The sequence below is a fragment of the Triturus cristatus genome, chromosome 2_1 (assembly GCF_964204655.1).
Source record: "Triturus cristatus chromosome 2_1, aTriCri1.1, whole genome shotgun sequence".
NCBI classification, from domain to species: domain Eukaryota; kingdom Metazoa; phylum Chordata; class Amphibia; order Caudata; family Salamandridae; genus Triturus; species Triturus cristatus.
Window position 1 is genome coordinate 439,732,114 of NC_140581.1, and position 14,600 is coordinate 439,746,713.

Here is a 14,600-nt window from a genome sequence, read left to right on the forward strand (position 1 = left end):
GGGCTCCCGAGGGCCTCCACAACTCCCCACGTCTATCCTGAATTTATCCTGATTCTATCGACGGGCTTCCACGTGCGAACCTACGTGGAGGTGATACCTGTTGTCCAAATTTGAATCGGACATCGGGAACCGGAATAGCATCGAGTCCAAGTTGGCGGCCTGCTCCGGACCTTGCCCCGGACTCGAGTTGGCATGGTGCCCGGGCAGAAAGTGAACAACAACGGCATGCGGGACTTGGACCGGTGCGCACCCCCTACTTTCACTTTCGGTTTCGGGTCTCCTCGCTGAAACTGAGGGGCCTTGGATTGTCAGCACAGATTTATAGTGGGACGACTGGGTATCCTGTCTGTTCTTGGACACTAGCCTGGATTACCTTTCTGGATCACCGAGGCTCCCTGGATTGGCTCTCCGGGGATTGCTTATCGTGTTAGTGGCCGACACCCTTGGCGACCATCAGACAATGGCGGCTAGACTGGACGGAGATAAGCAAAAATCCAAGACGACTAGGCGGGGAGCTCATACTCAAGCTAACAACATGGATCGCTATATCCAGCCGAGAGGTTACCCTGGTGGCCCTCATAAGTCACCGGAGAGACTCAAGGATGGCCCGGGATCGTCGACGGAGTTCACATTGCAGGACGTCATGGGTGCCATCGATGAGATGAAAGTGGCGGTCGGCCAGCAATTCGATACATTGGCCCATAAACTGGACCCGGTTTTGATCGACGTTAAACTAGTCAGAGCGGACCTTTCACAAACAAATGAAAAGGTCAAATCCTTGGGTCTGACGACGTCGAGTCTGGTAACGGACGTGTCTGACTTGCAAGCCGAGGTCCGTAATCTGCGGACGTCCACCGCTTTGTCTGTCCGTCGACTGGAGGATTTTGAAAGTAGGGCTCGGCGGAACAATGTGCGCATAATCGGGGTGCCGGAGAAATAGGAGGTCCCTGCGGCTGACCTCTTCGTGGAAGACCTTGTGCTCAACCATCTCGCACCCAAAGGCTTGAGTAAATTCTTTGCGGTTGAGCGGGCCCATAGAGTCCCGGGTGGCAAGCCCAAACCAGGTGCTCCCCCGCAGCCCATCATCGCCAGAATTTTCCATTTCAGGGACAGGGATGCTATACTGCAGGCCTCGAGGGTGAGTGGGCCGACGAAGTTCGAGAACACTCATATCAGTTTCTACCCGGACTTCACACAATTGGTCCAAAAGCAGGGACAGGAGTTCATGGGTGTCAAGCGGCGGCTGAGAGACATGGACCTGAAATATGAGATGCTCTTTCCGGCCAGGTTGCGTGTTGAGTTTGAGGATCGGACGCACTTCTTTGATCGGCCGGAGGAAGTTGGAGATTGGCTTGATACCCTGCCTCAGCAACGACGTCGAGAGGGACAGACCGAAGGGAACGGAGCAGGCTTGGATGGACAGGAATAGACTTTTGGTTCCCGGTGACTGACTACTGTGATGACACTTCCATATTTTGGTTTACTGTTTCTATTCAATGCCCGGGGGTTGTGGGGAGCTCAGTGAGGCCCTTTCCTCCTTTGGGGTCTCTTTTTGTAGCGTAGTTAATGTTAGGGCGACAGGCACACTGCAAGTTGGGGGGGCTACATGGGTTCACGCAGGGGTGCAGGGTGGGGGGAGTTGTAACGGGAAGCTTGGGGGGAGGAGGGGAGTTGGGGAGTTGGGGAATGTTTGAATGTTCTACAAGGCAACGTCACGCCATACGATTGGTGGTCGGGATCGTGTTCTCTGGGGGGGGGGGGTTGTGCGCTGGGGTGGGATGGGGGATAGGGGATTGAGAGTACTCTCGTGGAATGTGAATGGCTTGGGGGATAGGATTAAACGCGGAGTAGTGCTGCAGTTTTTGCAGCGGCTGACGCCAGATATCGTCTTTCTGCAGGAAACGCATCTAATTGGGAATTCTTGCCATGCTATGAATAGGAGGGGATATCGTCTCGTTGCGCACTCTGGGTTCACTTCTGGCTCACGCGGGGTGGGCATCCTGATTAGAGCCTCTCTCCCGTTAGATGATGATAGAGGGCGGTATACTGCACTTGTAGGCCGATGGGAGGGCAGAACCATCTCGCTCGTTTCTGTTTATGTCCCACCAGGATTACAGACCGTAACTTTCGCTGATTTGGGGCGAATGGTCCTGGGGCTCCCGGGGGGGGGGTTCTGGTGGTGGGGGGCGATTTTAACTCTGTCGTATCTGGCGGGGCGGATCGTAATCCTCCCAGGGATCTCCCGGGGGCACAGGCCTGGCTGAGTGAGTTTATAGATACCCTCGGACTGATAGACTGCTGGAGACTAATGCACCCGGGGCAGGCGCAATACACCTTTCACTCAGGAGCCCATGGGAGTTTGTCGAGAATTGATTATGTCCTTATGCCGGCGGCCCAAGCTGTGATGATTAGAGAAGTAAGACATCTGGCCCGGGGTATTTCCGATCACTCCCCATTACTGTTGCACATTGAGGTCACCCACGGGGCTGAGGGGAGGGTGGCACCGATAAACCCCTGGTACCTGCGTGATCCTAAAATCCGGGCGGACCTGGTCAAGTCTATTGACCGCTTTTTCACTGAAAACGTGGGGTCAGTGTCCTCTGCTGTTTCGTTATGGGAAGCCTTCAAAACAGTGCTCCGTGGGCAGGCTCTTTCTCTCATTTCCCACTCCAAGAAAAGCAAGACTGAAGAGGTGGTTCGCCTCGAAAACGACATAGCCAAGTTGAAGGGGGACCTGGAACGGGGTGTTACGAAAGATACGTTGCATGTTCTCAGTCTTAAGCAGCTTGACTATAGAACGTTGGTTACTGACGCAGCTGGTAAATTGATTGCATGGTTGGACAAGAAGGAGAGAGCGAGTCGAGTGGTGCCGGTTATTGAGAGAGCGGATGGCGTGCGTGTGACTGACCCTGTGGAAATTGTTGAATGTTTCGCGACTTATTTCCGTGACGTATATTCTCCAGTCTCGAATGGTCTTGAGGATGACTCTCATCTGTTGCTGAGAGATATAGTGTTGCCGTCTTTGTCAGAGGCGGATAGGGCACTGATGGATGCGACGTTGTCGCCTGACGAGATTGCTTTGGCCATCCGCTCGATCGCTTCTGGCAAGGCCATGGGTCCCAATGGCCTTCCCATTGAACTGTATAAACTGCACCCGGACATGATGGCGCCTCATCTCCGCGACATGTTTCTTGAGGCACGTGACGTGGGCTCCCTCCCCTATGATCAGCGTCTCGCTACCATAGTCGTGATTCACAAGGAGGGGAAGCCGCGGGATCGGTGTATTTCTTAGAGGCCCATCTCCTTATTAAATGCTGAGCCTAAAATTCTTGCTAAGGTTTTAGCTAACCGTCTAGTGGGGGTCGTCGGCGACTTGATCCATCCGGACCAGTCTGGTTTCATACCTCACCGTAATACGGCCCTGAACCTGAGGCGTCTTCATGGAGTGCTCGCCAGAGCGGGGTACATACGTGAACCGGCCGTTTTGGCGTCCTTGGATGCCACTATCGCGTTCGATACCCTAGAATGGCCATATCTTTGGGCGGCGCTTGCGAAATTTGGTTTTGGCCCCGGGTTTATCGGTTGGGTGAGGTTGCTGTATGAGGAACCGTTGGCTCAGGTAGTTGTGAATGGCAGAGTGTCGGCGCCCTTCGGGTTGGGAAGAGGCACGCGGCAGGGTTGCCCGCTGTCACCCCTCCTTTTTGCGCTTGCTTTGGAACCTCTGGCTGCCTGGTTGCGATGGGAGCCCTCATTGCGCGGCATTAGGTGGACGCCTGAATTTGAGGACCGCATTTCTCTTTATGCGGATGATATTCTCCTGTACCTCACATCTCCCCGGCAGTCTTTGATAGTACTGGTCGATGTTCTGAACTCATTTGGTCGCAACTCCGGCTTGGTCATTAACTGGGCCAAGTCATGCGTCTATGTTCTCTCTGGGGACGCTCCTCTCCTTCCGCGTGGCTGCCCTATCCAGATTGCGCTGTCAGGGTTTAAATACCTGGGAGTGTTCATAACTTTGGACCCTGTGGCCCGTTATGAGCGGAACCTACTCCCCCCCACTCCAACCACTGAGGGCCGACGTCTCGAGGTGGCGAAGGCTTCCGCTTTCGCCGCTCGGGCACGCGGCGTTGTTTAAAATGATGTCGCTGCCACGATTCCTGTATGCACTGCAAAATACACTCGACATCATACCGGCCCGCTATTTCCGTGAGGTGGAGAGCCTGCAGAGGCGGTTGTTCTGGGACGGGCGACCCCGAATCGCTCTCACAAAATTGACACTCCCTTGGTATGATGGAGGTATTGCACTCCCCGATATCAAGCGTTATTATTGGGCGTCCCAGCTGGCGGCGGTGAACCACGGGATGTACGGGCCGGCCCTGAACCCGGCGTTCGAGATGGATAAAATGCTATTGCCTGGGGGGGACTATAATAGAGCACTCTATTCGAAGTCTCCTGGTGTGCAGTTGACCGGCCCAACAAAGATAGCGGTACGGGTGTGGCATGCTGCTAATGCCGCGATGGGTTGGAAGGACCGCCTGACTCGAGCGACTCCACTGTATGCTTCTGAAAGGCTGGGCTGTTTGTGAAAAACCAAAGGGTTTGAGAAATGGGATATGATTGGCATATGTAAGGTGAGTGACCTCTGGGTGAAAGGGGAGTTTAAAACGTTTGAAATGCTGAAAGCGGAATATAAGCTAAACGATAGGGAGTATTTCCGATATGCCCAGGTCCGTCATGCGTTGTGCTCGGTTTTCCCTGATGCCACCGCTATCCCGGAAAATTCCCCGCTGGAGGATAGGGTGCTCGATGGCTACGTGCCTGACAGCACAATCTCCTTGATCTATAAAAAGCTTATCAACGATCGGGCGGATCTGTTGACCCGCTTGAGGGAGATCTGGGTGGCTGACGGTTTGGAATTAGATGATGAGGACTGGGTCTCGGCAATAGCCTCCCCGCGGGAGGTGGCAATTCCGGCCCGCCTTCGGTTCGTACAACTAAACATACTCCATAGAGTGTACGTCACTGGTCCCCGCCTGATGCGCATGGGTCTCTCCGTGGATGGGATGTGTAAGCGTGGCTGTAGTTCGCTGGGTACTTTCCTTCACGTTCTGTGGGAATGCCCTGAGGTGGCGCTCTTTTGGCGTCGGGTGCATGCGTTAATGGAGGAAGTCACTCACGTTGCGCTGCTTGCAAAGGCTAGGAGATGCCTGCTGAACGTGTGGGAGCCAAACGATTATAACGTGGCACAGACGCGGTGGGCGACTTTGGGAAATATGGTGGCCAAACGTAACATTGCTCAGTTATGGGGTTCCCAGAGGCCGCCCACGGTCTCGGTGTGGAAGGAAAATATGGATTGGTGCATGTTTAGAGAAAAGACGGTGTATGTAGCGAGAGGCAAGCCGCGGAAATGGACTGGGGTGTGGGGTCCGTGGAACGCTTATCGCGGTGACATCTGTGCCCCTCCCCTGGCTGTTGTACTGGATGCCTCTTCGTCCCCCTAGCCGAGCATTCTTCGTCTGTTAAGTTACGAGTGTGTTACAGTTTGCTTTTTTCTCTGCTCCCGTGCCCCCATCCCTTCTCTGCCGCTGATCATTGGTTCCCTACCCCGGGGAGCACGTCCTGCTATTCACAATGTCTATTGCCTTGTTTGTGTGTAATGTTTCTTAATTCTAAATTGAAAACTGAAACCGTATCTAATATTGTCACTCAACTGTTGCTTCTGCCTTCATTGGGTGCGATGCTGGACTGACGGGCTCCCCGGACTGACCAATCTGTATAACGGGGAATGATACGTCTCATGCCACTTAGCGGCCGGCCCTAAGGGTTGTCGGCCCATGTTTGTAACCCCTTGAAGTCCAATAAAGGTTTCTTTAAAAAAAAAAAAACGTGTGCTGCAACAACCAGCAGACAGAAACAGATGTATACAGTTATAAGCACCAACAGAGTAAATAAAAGGTAGAATTCTACCATGGTGCTAAAACAATGAATATATGCAGAGATATAGATACATGCCAGTATTCACGAGTACTCCTAGAATACAAACCCTAACTAGATGTACCTAAGTGTACCTAGCATGTATGTAGGTGTAGACAGCAATCCCCCTAGGAAAGAGCCAACCCCATTACCTGATGGGAGAGAATGAAGGACTCTGTCTTGGTCTTGAGTTGGACAACAAGCAAAGGGATGTCAGACCACGATGTGCAGGACCCCAGCGTCCTGTGTCAGTGTGGAAGTTTCTCCTCTGGTTAGCTCAGCGAAGATGTGATACTTAAATACCTGAAAGGTACCCTCAGGAGTTCTACCCAGATGTGTCATGGTACTGTGAGTCTGTCAGCCAAGGCTGACGATAGTTGTGACTTTTGTACAGAGTTATTATGCAGAAGATGGTAATCCTGCAGTGATACTAAGAATCCTCATGCATAATAAATGAGGTACCTAACTAGGTAAAAGGTTCGTACCAGAGCCGTTATGTAGAGCAAGGTAGTACAGATGTAGGTAAAAGGTTGTGCAACAACCTAAGTCTATATTGGGGTTCACTGGAGCTCATAACACTTTGTTGCTCACTACAGCTGGTCCAACCCAGTTTCATTTAGTTTTTCTTTTTCAGAGGGCCCAGCAACTGCACCTTGCACCTGGTCCAAAAGTGTGCCCTTATACTGTTTTTGTTATTGCAGCAAGATAGGTGTCAGTGACAGACGTGTGTGCCCATATGTTGTCATGGTGATGCATATGTCTGTAAATATTACCACAATGGGGCCAGACATCTTCTTTTTTTTTGGTTTGTTTTATTGTTAATGCTCCTCAGCATTGGCAATATGCATTCGAAAAGCCAAAAGGTCTACTAACACCTTTTGAAGGAGCAATCTTTTGACTGTGTCATTGTTTGTTCTTATACATGTTTATATCTAAAATAGGTGATCAACTGGTAATGCAGCTTATCTAACATAACATGACACCCAGAAGGGGCTCTCAGCACTGAATACCAGGTCTTTATTGTTACCGAAATCAATGGTACTAATATTAACAACCTCAGAAAGATGAAATGCTAAGTGGACCCGCTGGGATTTGAACCAGTGACTAAGGTCAAAAACAGGCCCCTACAGTGGATGCATTAGTCCCTTAAGCCACCAGACCCAGATCTATGTATACTTTTCACACAAAAGTATATAGGGATACACAGAGGCAGCTTCTTCAGGTCATCTGCTAAATAAAATAGATCAAATAAATATACTGCATGCACCATTTGCAAATAATGTATTTTTTGTTGAATTATGTTTTGAATTTAAAATAGGAATACAGATCGGACTTTGAATGTAAATACAGATTAACAACTGTGTGGTTTTGAAATTGATGTATAGCTCTAAAATATTAATTTGAATGACCAAGCATGAGCATAGCATATATTTTCTAGAGCTTTCCTTCTAGAGAAGGCAAGGCATTTTTCACCTATAAAACATGTTCTCCCACAAAAAAAAAACAAAAAAAACCTACATTCTGCCACATTCCAGTCAATTACACTTCAGTCTGTTACTAGACTCTACACTACTATAATGAATCCTATTTAATTCTACAACACTCTGCTGTATGCTACGCCATCATATGCTACTGCAATGTACGTCTCAAGACTTAATGCTAGTAAACTCTTCTTTATTGCAGTAAACACTACTTAATTGTACCATACTCCACTGTATGACACTACACTTTGATTCTCCACCATACACTATTGCACTCTGCTCTATTACACTGTACCCCACTGTAGTGTACGCTATTCCACTCTGCACTACTGCACTGCAATATACACCACTATACCTTACAGAATTTCAATTTACAACACTAAACTATGTCACTGTCAACTTTACGAAACCTCAACGTACACCACTCAGCTGTACGCCACTCTACTATATGGCACTCCACTCTACTGCATGCAACTGTACGCCACTCGACTGTGCACTATTTTAGTATACGATATTCCCATATTTACCTCTACAGTATACACCACTGCACGCTATACCATTCCACTATTCGCTACTACAGTGTGCGTGTATATACTCTACGATATTTACAGAACATAATCCCACTTTACCACTCTCCACTTTATGCTATCCCACTGTATACCACTACACACGTTCTGTGTACGCCACTGCGCTGTATGCCATTACAGTGTATGCCACTCCAATCAACCTCATTCCACTTTATTCCAGTCCAGTATAGCAAAATATACTGTACCACAGTAGACTTTATACTATCCACCACTATAATGTACCACACTCCACTTTATAACACTCTACTCCAGAACAGTAAACTGTACCAATATTACACATTTGTTAGCAACATTACAAAAACCATTGAAATTCACCCGGAAGACAAAGGTTAAACATAGGTTATAGCTTTGCAAACTTTACTTATATGTACTGTACAAACCCAACTTCAAGTTACTCCATGGAGTGAGGCGAGTAGACTGTGTACAGAGGTGCGTGAGTTATATGAATTTTAAGGTGGTGCGTAACTTGAAATGTGAGTTGTAAGTGAAAGTGGTGCCTAAATGATACATTTAAGATATAACTTTAACTGTACAATTTGTAATGTTTTTATAGTTTATTAAAGTTTGTCTAACTATAACTTATAATTAGCCTTTGTTTTTTTGTGTGTAAATATCTACATATTTAGTTGCCTGTGCCAGTTTGCTTTAGTTCCTCAGCTGCCGATGCTGGATAGATCCCGGAGCAGGCACATCGCTCCCTCATGCCTCAAGCATTGAAGCAGGAAACTGAAAGATGGAGCTTGCACAGCTCATACACCAAGATGATGGGCTGCACAGGCTCCAGCTTTTAGCCTCTTCCACCCTTTCCCAGTGATCGACCTTGTCACTACAGTACTGAAGCCAAACACGCTTAGGGCTATCTTTACAGGTAATGCTGGAGTGCAACACACAAGCGGTGGCACCTAGGTGTGTCAGGCTCCTAAGGCCAGCCCTGGTAGATCTGATTGATAGTGGCGCAAGTGCCTTTATTCACCTGCACCATCCAGTGAATAGATTCACTCCTTTAAGCATCTTCTTGACCATTGTTTGAGTCGTCATGTTTTTAATAGGCTATTATTCACTATTGATATTCTGATAGAAAGGAGGGGGCAGAAAATCATGGGTGGCAGAAGCTCAATGCACAGAAGAGCGAGCTGCTCTTCTGTGCATTGTCGAGTACACGATGTTCAGGTGCTGATTTTCACAGACAACACATTCATAAAGTTGTATTTGAACTAACAGGATTCACCGTAGTTGTCTGCAGAAGTGATACACATTTGGCACATGGCCGTAGATGTGAAAATTACACTATCAGCAACTCATCAGGTGAGAAAGGAAATTCTGATGACAGACTTCCTGAGCAGGATGTCTTCTGTCAGTTACAAGTAAGAGCTGCATCATGATGCAGACAATCTGTTTGGCGCTGGGGCACCCCTTCAGTGGATCTGTTCATAATGAAAAGTGTTTTTCAGTTCCGTGAAGTGTGCAAAAGGAAGGTCACTAGGGTTTGCTCCTACAATAGAGGTTCCCAAACCACAAAGCCTTTTCTCTGTTCCTTCCAGTTCTTAAAGTTGGGCACAAGATGCACTGTTACAAGGTTATTTCTCTGGATTGGGCCAGGATCCCTTGGTTTCTGGGTCTGTTGCCTCTTAAGCTGGTTCCACCATATTTGCTTCCATTGAGGGTGAACCTTCTGTCACAGCATGGTGCCAAGGTGAATGTTAAACCTTTACCTGGGGACGGTACGTTTGAAAGCTTGGAAGGTTTATCCGTTCTGGTTATCATCTTCCGTGATGTGCTGGAAGTCTTGCTGGTAGCAAAGTGTTTTTCTACCAGAGACCTTTATACAAGTAGATGAAGGGGTTATACAATTTGGGTAGTTCGTATTTGGAGGTTTCTCTTTCGCTGACATGTAAAGGCCTTAACATTTGTACAATAAAAGGTTATTTAGTTGCAATTTCTGCTTGTAATTTTTCGCCTGACCACAAGGCTCTTTGTTTAAGCTCCCAGTAGTTTTTAGGTTCTAGAGAGGTTAATAAAACAGGTATCCATGCCCTCCTTTTGTGCTCTGATACTGGATCTAAATTTAGTTGCATTTCAGATTTCGAGCCTTTATTAGTGTTTTTTGAAATTCTTGTCATGAAAGATGGCATTTTTGTAGGCTTTTACTTGGACTAGAATGGTGAGCGGGTTGCAAGCCTTATCTTCCTCGCCCGTAAGTTTTCTTATAATACTGTTATGCTGAAAGTTAGGTCTGCTTTTCTTCCAATGTTGTTTTATGATTTCATTGAAGTCCAATGATTTTGTTGTCTTTGCCTCTGCCCCACTCTTCGAAACATGAGGGGTAGTTGAACGAGCTATGGCTCTAGTAAAGTAATTAGTCAAGAGCCTTGAGCATTCCTGATTGATGACAGTCTGTATGTTTGGATTTGAAGGTAGTCATTGAGACACCACCGTACATTAAACAGACGTTCTCTAGATGCAGTTATTTGACAGTCGAGCACTGCTTTGAGTTGACTGGCAAAACACTTCCTGGGTGTTTTCATACTCCTTCAGTTAAATAGGTGGTAACGTATTCTGCATTGCTGAAGGGTACCAGTCCTTATGCTTTGTGAATTAGCCACTTAGTCCTCTGCTCATTCCTTTGTTAAACATTACTGTTTGTTGGGAAACTCGAGGTGGGCACCCACTGGTTACAGGTGATCACAATCAGTTGTGAAGAAGGAATAGCAAGAACTACGATAAGTTACACCATACATACCCGAGAATCCTGGTTTCTTTATGCATTGTTTGTAATTTTGATGGTTCCAATTCACAGATGACTTGTGAAAAGGTCAAAACTTATTATAGTGGGGTGTTTCCCTTCATTTGGAGTACATAAACAGCACAGGGTATACTACTTGTACTCTACAACAGATTTTGTGAACTACTCCATATTTGTTCAAAATAATCCATACGTGTAGGTGTAATGAGAGAAGAGTGGCTTGGAGTCCTTCAAAGAATAAAATGGACCACTAACTTGAGAACAGACCTGAGGGAGTGGGTAGCAAAGAGCGAGGCATGCCCAAGGTCCGGATCTCCGCGGAACATAAGTCAGTGGGAAGCCCTCATCAAAGACCTACAGCAGAACTGGTGGAAGGCTCACCTTAAAAACCAGAGACCCAGACCAGATTCATCATCGCAAGAGTCGCGCACATCGAAGGGCCTCACGGAATGCAAACAAGCCCTTAGGAAGGTACTTAAGGCAAAAAAGAAAGGGGGCACACCGTCGGAAGCAAGTCGCATAGCTCATATAGGACAGCCTATAGGAAGAAAGCATGGGAGTGCAAGAGAAAGCTGATCGAAGAGAAATGGCTTAAAGTGTTCTTCCTAATGAAAGAAAAAGAATCCCTCAAAATTATGGAGACACATCAACCAACTGGACACACAAAGTCCGACATAGTGAATGGTGTAGCAGGAAATGTGTGAGAAACATATATGAAAGGATTGTACACAAAAGATCCCACAGACGATAAGTCCACCACAAAGAATACTCTAGACGCAGTCGAAAACGCTGGACTCCTCATAAAGCGGGTGCAGGAAACATGCCCTGAGCCCACCCAAGGGCCCACAATTACAGAAGGAGAAATAACGAGGAACATCATGGCAATGAAAAACAATGGAGCTCCAGGGCCCAATGGCATACCTGCTCCCATATTCAAACTAGCTCAGACTTTCTTACCACCGATGCTGACCCCATTATTCAACCATGCATTTGCAACAGTAACAATACCGCAATCATGGAAAGTATCAATCTTCTTCCCTATTCACAAGAAAGACGACTATTCAAATCAAGCCAATTACAGGCTCGCCGCACTGTTAGACCTACAAGCCAGGGCCTGTGCCTGAATACTACTAAAAACCTGGAGGAATGAGCCAACAAACAAAGAGTACTCCCAATCCACCAGTCAGGATTCAGGTCAAACAGCTCAACTATGGACAACATCATCGCGGTGGCTCACCTATCCAAACAGGTGATCCAACACAAGCACCTGCCCCTGTTTTGTTGTTTCATTGACTACAGCTTGGCCTTCGACAGGGTAGATCGAGGCAGGCTGTGGGGAAAACTGACAGCCTGGGGGATCCCCACCAAGCTCTTGAAAGCAATTACATCTCTTTTCGAGGGGACTTGGGTTCACGTCAAAACAAGCCCTTCAGTAGTTACATCAAGAGTCAAAACCAACAACTGGCTCAAACAGGGCTGTGTTTTGGCACCCCTGTTCAATGTTTCCACCGCAGATTTGGGGAATGCCTTAAAAGAAGCTAGCGTAGTGGCCCCCATATTGGGTTGGTGAGTCTTTCAACCCTCCAGTATGCAGATGACACAGTAGTAATGGATCATACCAGGGTGGGGCTCCAGAGAGCCCTAAATGAACTGCATAAGTAAAACAAGGAAAACTGTCTGCTAGTCAATCGGAGCAAAACTAAAATAGTTGTAGTTGGAAAATACCCTCATAAAAATCAAGGAATCTGGCAATTGGGAAACCATCAAATAGGGACAACATCTGCCTATAACTACCTCTGGGTCTGGATCTCAGAGAAGGCGTCCCAGCTACACACATAAGCACAAAGATCAACTGAGTACTTTTTGCACTGAGGCGTTTAAGCCTATGCTTGACTAGTCCAACAGCGGAGCCCATGCTGACAGTCCTCAAGGCTAAACCAATCCCGGCCATCAACTATGGCCACCTGACTTTTCCAGGGGCATTGGATGAAATAATAGCGACGGCCTAGACAAAAGCCCACAAAGCAGTGAAGCAAGTGCCAAGACCAGCAGAAAAGCAAGGCTACGATTGGAGTTTGGCCTTAACAGACCCAGTCTGGCATTACAGGGGGATCTAATCAAGAATGACATCAGGGTCCTTAAAGCCTCGGACAATACCGTTAAACACCAACTTTGTTCGATCTTCAGGGAAGTGGATTCCCTCTGGCACATTACGTTGAGCCAATCACTTGGGATCCTGAAGATAGAAGAAGAAAGCCTGCCCCTTACTCGAGATTGTGATAACTGCCTGGACAAACACAGTGAAGAGGCAGGTTTGTGCCATCTCGTATGAAAAGGACAGGGTCTCTCTCTCTGCTAAAATCATAATACAACTGCATTGGACTCCTCTTACATCCCTGGGAAAGCTCAACTCTATTTACGAGAGGTACGCTCATGTCGGGCACTTAGCAAAATTCTGTTAATGCGGCTTACAGCACTTAGGATTTTGGATATTAATCGAGCATGGGCCCGCAAGGATGGAGCAGCATCCTAACGGTTATGCCCTTATTATAAGGAATCTTGGCTACAAATTCTGTGCTGTTGTCCCAAATTGGCCGTAGAACACCATTGGTTGCCACGCCCTATTTTTAGGAACAGGGGCACAAGGTCCTGTGGGGACACTACAGACTGGTGCTTTTCTGACACAAATGCAAGCATCCTGATGAGAGTGGCAAAGTTTAAATACCTCATTAGACAGGCACTCGAATGGCAGCCACAGTCCCTAGAGTCATGGACCAGGACAACAACGAGCCACCAAAGAGTGTTTCAGTTGGGCTGTGTAGACAGAAAGGTAACACCTTAAAATTCTCACCCCTTCGCGCAAATACGGGGGTTGCCGAAACGCCACAACAGTAAAGGGGAGTGAGGAAATGGGACCCTTCCCTGATACGCTGTATTTGATCATTCTATGGGCTGTGCCAAAGGCGGGACACAGCAGGGCACCCTCATAGTCAATGGTGCCAGACAATGACTATTTTTTCCAGCTTTCCATATTTACCTAGAAGAGACATGAACTCACATATTTTAACAAAGAGACGTGAGAGTTCAAGTCAGGGCTGGGGGGGGGGGGGGGGGGGAGCGGCGCAGATTTTTAGGCATATTTTTTTTACTGTAAAGATTTTAAATAATCGAACGGTTAATAAATTACTAACTATAGGTGTAATGGAATTGTGTTTTTGCATGTGAAACATGTATTGCTTACTTTTAATCCATAATTACATTTTCCACCTCATTTACACAACATTTTTGTGAATAGTTATAAGTGTGTTAATATCATCATAATATTGTTGGTGTTGCATTTTCAGTGGCCTCCTCTGTGGCCCTCCTTGGAAGACCCAAGTTGCAGCTTCTAATCCTCAGTTTAAGGGCGACATATCTGGCATGATGGAAGATTTTCTTTTGTCGTGGGTGCAGTTAGCGTATTATAAATGTCCTCTAATTCTATGTATCAGTTTGTGAAATGTGCAGATGCAATGGTGTTCATTTCCCTCCTTGGTGAGCAGAAGTGTTTTCTAATCAAACTACGTGATGCCCTGTTTACTTGACTTCTGTATAATCCACTGGTATTTTACGTTTACTTTGTGTAGCACATTGTATTCAGTGTATGTTACACTCTTTGGGGTAACGTGAATTGTATTTTATGACCTGCATTGACCTGCTCGCCGTCATGTTATTACTTTTCGTGTGAACATTTGATAAGAGTGACTTAAAGCTGATGATTGTAAGACAGCTAATTATGTTTTCGTGTAACGTCTGTCTCATTTCATTTTTGCTGTT

At 47.1% G+C, this 14,600-nt stretch overlaps 1 protein-coding gene across 1 annotated transcript in view; it reads left to right on the forward strand.

Annotated features, from left to right (window-relative positions):
- Positions 1-14,600, forward strand: part of CDK7 (cyclin dependent kinase 7) — a 236,933-nt gene that overhangs the window by 196,597 nt on the left and 25,736 nt on the right. The window lies entirely within an intron of this gene.